Below are 9,486 nucleotides of genomic sequence, written 5' to 3'. Positions count from 1 at the left end.
TCTATTCCTCTCATGATTTTATGCACCTCTATAAGATCACCCCTCATCCACCTGCGCTCCAAGGAATAGAGTCCCTGCTTACTTAACCTCTCCCATCAGCTCAGACCCTCTAGTCCTGGCAACATCCTTGTAAAACTTCTTTGTACCCTTCCCAGCTTGACGACATATTTCCTATAAGATTGTGCCCAAAACTGAACTAAATGTGGCCTCATCAACATCTTATACAACTAGAAACATATACACATCGAAAATAGATGCAGGAGTAGGCCATTAGGCCCTTTGGGCCAGCACCGCCATTCAATATGATCATGGCTGATCATCCAAAATCAGTACCCCGTTCCCGCTTTTTCTCCATGTCCCTTGACTCCATTAGCCCTAAGAGCTCAATCTAACTCCAGTGAATTGGCCTCCACTGCCTTCTGTGGCAGAGAATTCCACAGATTCACAAATTTTTCCTCATCTCAGTCCTAAATGGCCCACCCCTTATTCTTAAACTGTGTCTCCTGGTTCTGGACACCCTAACATCGGGAAAAAAATTCCTGCATCTAGCCTGTCCAATCCCTTAAGAATTTTATATGTTTCTAAAAGATCCCCTCCCATCCTTCTAAATTCCAATCAACTGCAACATGACCTCCAGACTTCTATACACAATGCTCTGACTGATGAAGGCCAATGTGCCAAATGTCTTTTTGACCACCCAATTTATCTGCGACTTCACCTTCATGGAACTATGCACCTGCACTCCTAGATCCCTCTGCTCTATATCACTTGTCGGAGCCCCACCATTCACTGTGTAGGTCCTGCCCAAGTTAGACTTCCCAAAATGCAACTCTTCACATTTCACTGTATTAAATTCCATCAACCATTCCTCAGCCCACCTGGCCAATCGATGAAGATCCTGCTGCAATTTTTCACGACCATCTTTACTATCTGTAAAACCACCAACTTTTGTATCATCTGCAAACTTGCTAATCTTGCCATGTATGATCTCATCCAAATCATTGATATAAATGACAAACTGTAACGTGCTCAGCACTGAACCCTGAGGCACACCACTAGTCACAGGCCTCCAGTCCAAGAAGCAACCTTCCACCATCACCCTCTGCTTCCATCCATGAAGCCAGTTTTCTATCCATTCAGCTATCTCTCCTTGGATCCCTTGCAACCAACCCTTCCTGAGCTGCCGTTGAGTGACTGAAAATAGCATTTCGGGAAGAACTGGCCAATAATATAGACAAACAATAAGGGAAAACAGCTATTGAAAACATTTAAAATGGTGTTTAAGAGTGTCCAGAAATGTCTAGATGCACACTGTTCATGAATTTCTGATACCATACTCAAGATACCAAAGCTGAATAAAGACCTAAGAGAAAAAGTCAGACATATGCTAAGACGTAGAGAGAAGAGCTTGAATGAAAAAAAATAATTAGAAAGGCAATACTGCACTGTGAAATTAAATTTTTGAAGAACATAAAGCAAAATCTTGGAGGCGCCCCGGATCATCACCGGACTACAACCCCTAGCAGGCAGCGCGGCACACAGGTACGCACGCACATGCACACACACACCTCCAAGATAATAATAAAAATTATAATGAGATAATATCATAATAATACTTAATACTTAATCCCCGGGCACTTTCCCCTGCAACCGCAGGAGATGTAACACCTGTCCCTTTACCTACCCCCTCAACTCCATCCAAGGACCCAAACAGTCTTTCCAGGTGAGACGGAGGTTCACCTGCACCTCCTCCAACCTCATCTATGGCAACCGCTGCTCTAGATGTCAACTTCTTTACATTGGCGAAACCAAACGCAGGCTCGGCGATCGCTTCGCTCAACACCTTCGCTCAGTCCGCCTTAACTAACCTGATCTCCCGGTGGCTGAGCACTTCAACTCCCCCTCCAACTCCCAGTCTGACCTTTCTGTCATGGGCCTCCTCCAGTGCCATAGTGAGGCCCTCCGGAAATTGGAGGAACAGCACCTTATATTTCGCTTGGGCAGCTTGCAGCCCAGCGATATGAACATTAACTTCTCCAACTTTAGATAGTTCCTCTGTCCCTCTCTTTCCCTCCCCCTTCCCAGATCTCCCACTGTCTTCCTGTCCACCTATATCCTTCCTTTGTCCCGCCCCCCTGACATCAGTCTGAAGAAGGATCTCGACCCGAAACGTCACCCATTCCTTCTCTCCTGATATGCTGTCTGACCTGCTGAGTTACTCCAGCATTTTGTGAATTAATATATCTTCTTCTTCTTCTTCTTCTTGCGTTTGAGGCAGCAGAAATTATGTAATGCCCTCCAGGTGCTGTAGCCAGTGCAATGTGCTGTTGTCAAGGGCCATGAGGTCTACCCCTCCACCAGGGGGACGGAGGACAGTGCAGTCGAAAATGACGTGCTGCGCTGTTTGCTGGTCTGCTCCACACACGCAGGCTGCTGATGGACGTAACCCCCAACGATGCATGTTGGCGTTGAACCGGCCGAATTCAGGGCGACCCACTCTTTGCGGGGCATGTCCGAGCCGGGTGGGGCTGTGGTGTGAGGACAGTGTGGCGACAGTGATTTGAGGAGGTCGCGATGTCTGTTCCCAGCTGGTTCTCCATGCTCCTAGTATGTTGAAACTGGAGCCACAGAGGGTCGCTGCATGACGGGAGAAAGGGTTGACGAGATGACAGGCGTTGAGGTCCCAGTTGCTGTGAATCCTGGGCAAGGTGGTGCAAATTAATATATAATAATGTAAGAATATAAAATGTTATATTGTATATCTATTTATATATATTAATCTCTTGCAGGGGAGGGGAATGTGGGGGGTCTGTCAGATGCCCGGGTTGAGGGGGGAATGGAGTGGGTGAGGGGGGTGGGGGGGAGGAGGGGAGGAGGGGGAAATAAGGGGGGTTGAGGGGGGATGGAATGGGTGAGTGGGGGGGAGGGGAATGGGGGAGGGGGAGGGGGGTAGTGGGGGAGAGGAGGGTGCTAGACCAATGCAGGAGAGCTTTGGGCCTAACGAGACCACCCTGTTCTAGTATGTTATAATTCTATGAATAACGAGTGGCATTTCACTTAAGCTCCTAACTGAAGCTCACATATCATATTTAAACTGTTGGGTGTACTTCATAAATATTCCTGTTTAATTCAACATCAAATTAAAGCTGCCAGAAACACTTGATGTATGCCTGAATCGACATTATAACTCAAATAAATTAATATCTTTTATTTACAATATTCTCCTTGACATTGACATTCCGTCATCAGAATCTTATAGACGAGCATGGGAGGACGAATTGAATCAATTTATAATGCAAGATATATGGGATGAAAGTTTACAACATATACATCAATGTTCATTGAATACTAGACATTCCTTAATACAATTTAAAATAATACATAGATTACATTATTCGAAGACGAAATTAAATAGGATTTTTCCTAGTATCTCTCCTATGTGTGATAAATGTCAATTTCAAGAAGCTAATTTAACTCATATTTTCGTAACTTGTATAAAAATGCAAAACTTCTGGTTGGAGATTTTTAAAATAGTTTCTAAAGTTATTAATAAAAAATTAGATATGGACCCAAAATTAATTATATTAGGATTATCAGAACATACTACAAATTTTACAGTAAGTCAGGTACATTTTCTTGATTACAGTCTAATAACTGCAAAAAAACTAATACTTAAATTTTGGAAAAAACCAATAACCCCCACAATTAAAATGTGGACTATGGAAATGACAGAGACCCTGCATTTGGAAAAAATAAGGTTTGCCTTAATCGACAAACCTGAGTTATTTTTTAAAATATGGTCTCCATTTATTGAATTTTTAGAAAAGTAAATGGGTTTGGCACAGGACTAAAATAAAAATAAAAAAAATTTAAATAAAAAGTTGAAACTTGAGTTGGGGGTTGGATGTACAGCTGTGGTTTTTGTCTCCCGGATCTACTCCCGTTAATTTTTATTGTTAGATCCTTTTTTTTTTTTTTTTAACCCTCTTACTCTCTCTTCCCAAGTTTATAGTTTTATATTTTTATTTTTACTTTCTCTCTTCAAAAATTTAAAATTGAAGCTATGTAAGAACTTTGTAACAAATGTGTTTTTTTTTAAATTTCGATTTGTACATATGCTTTTAAAAAAAAAAAAAATTAAAAAAAAAAAAATTAAAGCTGCCATGTGTGTGCAATGGCTAGAGTAACATAATATTATCACAATCCTCACGCAATGAAAAGATCATTTTAGACACACAATGCTGGAGTAATTCAGCGGACAGGCAGCATTTCTGGAGAGAAGGAATGGGTGACACTGAGTTACTCCAGCATTTTGTGTCTATCTTCGGTCAATTATCAACTATCGCAGCTCCTTACACAGAAGATAATTTTATATGTTTAAAAGTTTGGTGACACTTTACCATCATTTCACAGTTAAGTGGTTGCTACTTGCCCCCTTTTCAAAGTTGGCCCCCTTTTCCAGCTTTCTCCCTCGCCCCCCCCCCCCCCACTCTCACAATCAATCTGAAGAAGGATCGGACCAAACCTTTGCCTAACGATGTTCTCCGGAGATCCTGCCTGACCTGCTGAGTCACTCCAGCACTTTGAGTCCTTTTGTGCTACTTCATACTGTCCAGGTCAACAGAAAACAGAGAATGGACATGGGCTTTTTGGGGGTAAGTGCTTTATTTCTATACTTTAACAGTTAATGGGGAGAAAGCTAAATAGGAAGCAGTTAGAATGTGTTGTGACAGAAGCTGTCTGTTTTCCCCATGCACTGATTCATGGGCTCTGCATAGTTTTCAAACATTAATGGTCTTACTTATGTTTCTTTATATGTCACTGCCGCAGAAAGTTACATTTACCCTGGAGGCCTTTGACAAGATATGTCAACTTCATGTTGAAGATCAATAATGCACTCCTTTCAAACAAAAGGTATTAAGTCTAACAGTGAATGTTATCACATCACATTTTGTTAGCAGTTCATATTTTAAAAAAAGGCTTTCTTTAAACCAATCCTCTCAATGGAGTTGAATATATTAAAGACAGGAAGCTTTCTAACTAACCGCCTGATAGGATTCCGCAGAGGCAAGAAGGAAATGAAGGAAAAAAATACTAACCTTCAAATCTCCATATGAGGACTCTCTCAATTCCAACTTCAATGTCACAAGCTTACAGGGAGATAAATTCTAAAGTTCACATTGGCATAGACATTTTGGTTTCAGAATGACATTCATCAAAAGTTAAAACCCCAAAACATGTCTGCTTCTTATGACAATTCCCAATCTTTGTGTCATCTCCTTTAACTACTTTAGCTGCCAATCTATGTTTTCTGTGAGCTGGTACACAAGTTAGGCACTTGTTGTTTCGCCTGGAGCTATAGGAAGCTGAAATGGTTCTTATCTCAATGAAGCCACTCTCTCAGAGAGAACAGATTTCACCTCCAGGGAATCAAGTGCCCTTATCTGAAACGTCTTCAAATGGAGTTGCTGAGGGAGAAGTGAGGAGATAAACATAATGGACCTATTGTTCCTTCTTAAGGTGAAAAGATGCTTGGGATTTCATCTTGCAATTCACAGCCCTGGGTAGGGGGGCAATTTTGAAATGTCATTCTTCCCAGTGGTGATAGGTTCAAACCAAATTCTTATCAAGTCTTTTGTAGCTGTGGTGTTCATCTGGCTGGTCTAGATGAATTTCTGGTCATTGGAGACCCCGGCATATTTATGGTAGGGGTTTCAGTGAAGCAATGTCCTGGGCTGTCAAGAGGGATGATTAGACATTGACTTCCTGGAGATGATTACTGCCTGACATTTGTGTGGTGCTGATTGCTTGCTTACTTCTTCCCATTTAATATCTAGCAAGGGAAGAGCAAACCAGCACCAGCAAGTAACGTCAGGCTGAGAAAAAATAGTTATATAACATTGAAGTCTTGTTTAATAGCACGCATAGCATTTGTAATGAGATAGATATGTTGATCACTCAAATAGGGGTCATTCCAAATAATGTGACAGGCATTATGGAGATGTGGTTGCGAGATGACAACTAAGTACATAGGGCTGGTTAGTGACATTTTGAAGAGTTTGGAGGAAAGGAAAGGGAGATGAGTTAGCTCTATTAACAATGGATAAGATCACAGTGGTAGTGATGAACTATATTGGCTTTGGTGCTCAGGATGTGGAATTATTTTGAGTGGGGATGAAAAATTGTAAGGGTAAGATGTTGTTGGTAAGTTTTCTGGGTCTCCAAACTGCACTGCAATGTAGTACACAGCATAAATCAAGAAATAATGGGGACTTGTAAGAAAAGTATTGCAATATTCATGGGTGATTTCAATTATCATATAGATTGTACAAACCAAATTGGCAAGGGTAGCCTTGCAGCTGAATTAACAGAATGTATTTGGGATGATTTCTTAGAAAAATACATTGAGGTATCAAACTGGGAGCAAGTTATTTCAAATTTGGTATTGTACGGTAAGGTAGGATTAATCATTTTTTGTAAAGGATACCAAGAAATAAAAGTGATATTACTTTGCAGAATTTCAAATTCAGTTTGAGAATGAGAAACTTGGGTTGAGAACTAACTTCCTTCATTTAAATAAATAGTATGAGGATAGTAATTCTGGAAACATCCCTATCTCCATCTTAAGATTTCATTGTTATCTAGTGCCACTCATGAGAACCCAAGGCATTCTCCAGCATCATTCTGTTTCTTGATGTTCTCTGCTCTCCCGTCCTACAAGGAGTATATGAAAAGACATGAAGGCAAAGGCATGCAGTCATCTAATGAATGGGCGATTATTTGGTCATGTGCATATGTACAAGGTACATGGTGGTTAAAGAAGGGCATCAGTAAGAGATGGATACATTGCAATGTGCACAAAGGCATAAAAGGAGACACAAGAAACCGCAGATGCTCGAATGTTGGGCAAAACAAAGTATTGGAGGAACTCAGTGGATCAGGCAGCAGTTAGGGAGGAAATGAACAGGTGACATTTCGGGTCACTGCATTTCTTCAGAATAGATTGCGAACAGGTGAAAAAAAAGAGTGCTGCAAATGTGAGGCATGAGGTTCTGTAGTTGTTTGGGGACATAAAGCAAGGGATATGATCACGTTCATGTTGGGATATTGAGTTTTAAAATCCAAAGCAGCACTTTCCGGTCCTGCTAGGGATATAGACATCTGTGGAGCGGCACACTGGCATATCAGGCAGAGCTGCTGCTTCACAGTGCCAGAGATCTGGGTGCAATCTGACCTCGGGTATGGAGTTTTCATGTTCTCTGTGACCGGGTTTCCATCGGATCCTCCAGTTTCCTCCCACGTCCAAAAGAAGTCCAGATTTGTAGATTCATTGGCCTCTGTAAATAGCGCCTAATGTGTAGGGAGTGATGAGAAAGTGGGATAACAGAACTAACGTGAATGGGTGATCAATGGTCAACATGGACTTGTTTGGCCAAAAGGCCTGATTTCATGCGGTATCAATCAATTAATCAATCAATCAATCAATCAATCAATCAATCGATATCTCTCTTCACAGGGAAAAGAAAACACAACATTCCTACTGCTGATAACTGTAACAACTTCTAGTTACATTTGACCTCTAACTCACAGCTTCTTACTTCCTTTTGTTGACAAGAGACAGCATTTATTTTCTCCTCACAACTCAGGCATCATGTCCAGGAATAGTCCATGCCTGCCTAGAACTCTTTTCACCTTATTTTTCAACTTCAAACCCTTTCAAGGTCCATGCTTGGCCTGTCCCTTTGAATACTGCAGTTGCATTTAAAATCTATAGATCAACATCATGCCCATTGAGATTGTTTGGATAAGAAGTGTAATGGAAGTAAAATTTCTGAGTGAAAACCACTTTGAGTGCTAATTCACCTACTTCTGTGTTTCCCATGCACTACTATGCATTGCCACAGCAACTGCACAGCCCCATCTCAGTGCACGTTGTGGAAATAAAATGGTGTAATTTCATACCTCTATGAATTTGACAATAAATATTTTGATTGTTAAAACTAACCAAACAGGTCAATGAATATACTTTCACTGAAAAATTAATACAAGGCAGCACCATATATTTTATTGGTTGGGTGTTGAAATTTCACTACTTCAGAAGCACCTGAAAAATAAAAGAATTAATTATTTCTTCTAAAGTTTCTTTCAACCTTTTGTTCACAAATATTGTGTCAAAGGCACTTTGGTCCAAAATCCTTGCATCGAATGTTAACCTGCTGGCAATCATTACATCGAAGGGCTATATTTAATGTACCCGTTTGTCATTGAGAATGTCAGTGTTTTTTTTCATTACAGACATCTACTCTGGCACACATCGAGTGCTTAACTAAACAAGTGAAACAATTAAATGAGAGCAAAAACCTTTTGACTTTTCATTACTGAACCAAAGGAATATTTCTGAAAATAAAAGATTTGTTGCTGTCGCTTGTGTTTGTTGGTCATTGAAACAAATTCACCCTTTCAACAAAACAGCTCCTTAAAGCTTGCAGTAACTGCTTCCATTGAGAACATTGCTTCATCGCTAAGCCTTTCATTCTGACACCGCAGGAGCAAGAAGAAAAACAAAACACTTGACAGTGGTCATCAGGTGAGCCAGATACATTTATCCCAAGGCTGTTTATACTTAAAAGATCACCAACATCTCTCTAAAGATATATCTTTGATTTGACTTTATCCCAAGAAATTTTACATTTTAAAGGTACCTCATATCTATCCCAGATTGTTGGCCATTCTATTCAATGAATGTCCACTTTAAAGAGGTGACTTCTTCACAAGAAAGTGTATGCAAATCTTTGTGCTTTTTGTGCATGAAATGATGCATGTGGTGTGCATGACATATGTTTTACTGAATACATCCTTACAGTCCCCATGCAAAGAATGATGAATGGAGTTTCTGGCTTGTCCCCAGATTCAGAAAACAACCTTTTAAATCCCATTTTCATTAAAGTAGAGCTCTTCTAATGAAACGCAAACTGAAAAAAAATAACTTACATTATCTCTGTGACATTTTATCCTTGGCTTAGAGTTGCCAGTAGTCAATTTTAGTGAGTTGTTTATTTTATATTGCTGCTGCAGTCTTTTTGCTTTAGCTTAAAGCAAGTACTCAGATTGTGTAAATCCCAAACAAATAATGAATTGTACAGCTTCTCACCATCCATATCCTGTAAAGGATAAGTTGCCATTTGCACAGTGCTTTCCAACCAACTCAGAGCAGAGTAAAAAAACACCTGGTATTGATTAATATTTATGTGAGAATCTACACCAAATAAATTGCTCATCTTCTGTCTTACAATTTTTAAATTAGTGGGTAATTGCCTGATTTTTCATTCAATGAATATAATGATGAATATCGCAGAGCACTGATGAAATGCTAGTCTTTTTTGGATTACAGGGATCTTTTGTGAAATGACTTTGCCTGGTCCCAGTCCAACTCCTAATGAATTGACAAATGGAACAAAACCCTCTTAAGCACAGAAGTCACAGCAT

Source organism: Rhinoraja longicauda, chromosome 1, assembly GCF_053455715.1.
Source record: "Rhinoraja longicauda isolate Sanriku21f chromosome 1, sRhiLon1.1, whole genome shotgun sequence".
NCBI classification, from domain to species: domain Eukaryota; kingdom Metazoa; phylum Chordata; class Chondrichthyes; order Rajiformes; family Arhynchobatidae; genus Rhinoraja; species Rhinoraja longicauda.
This window is presented reverse-complemented; position numbering follows the sequence as displayed.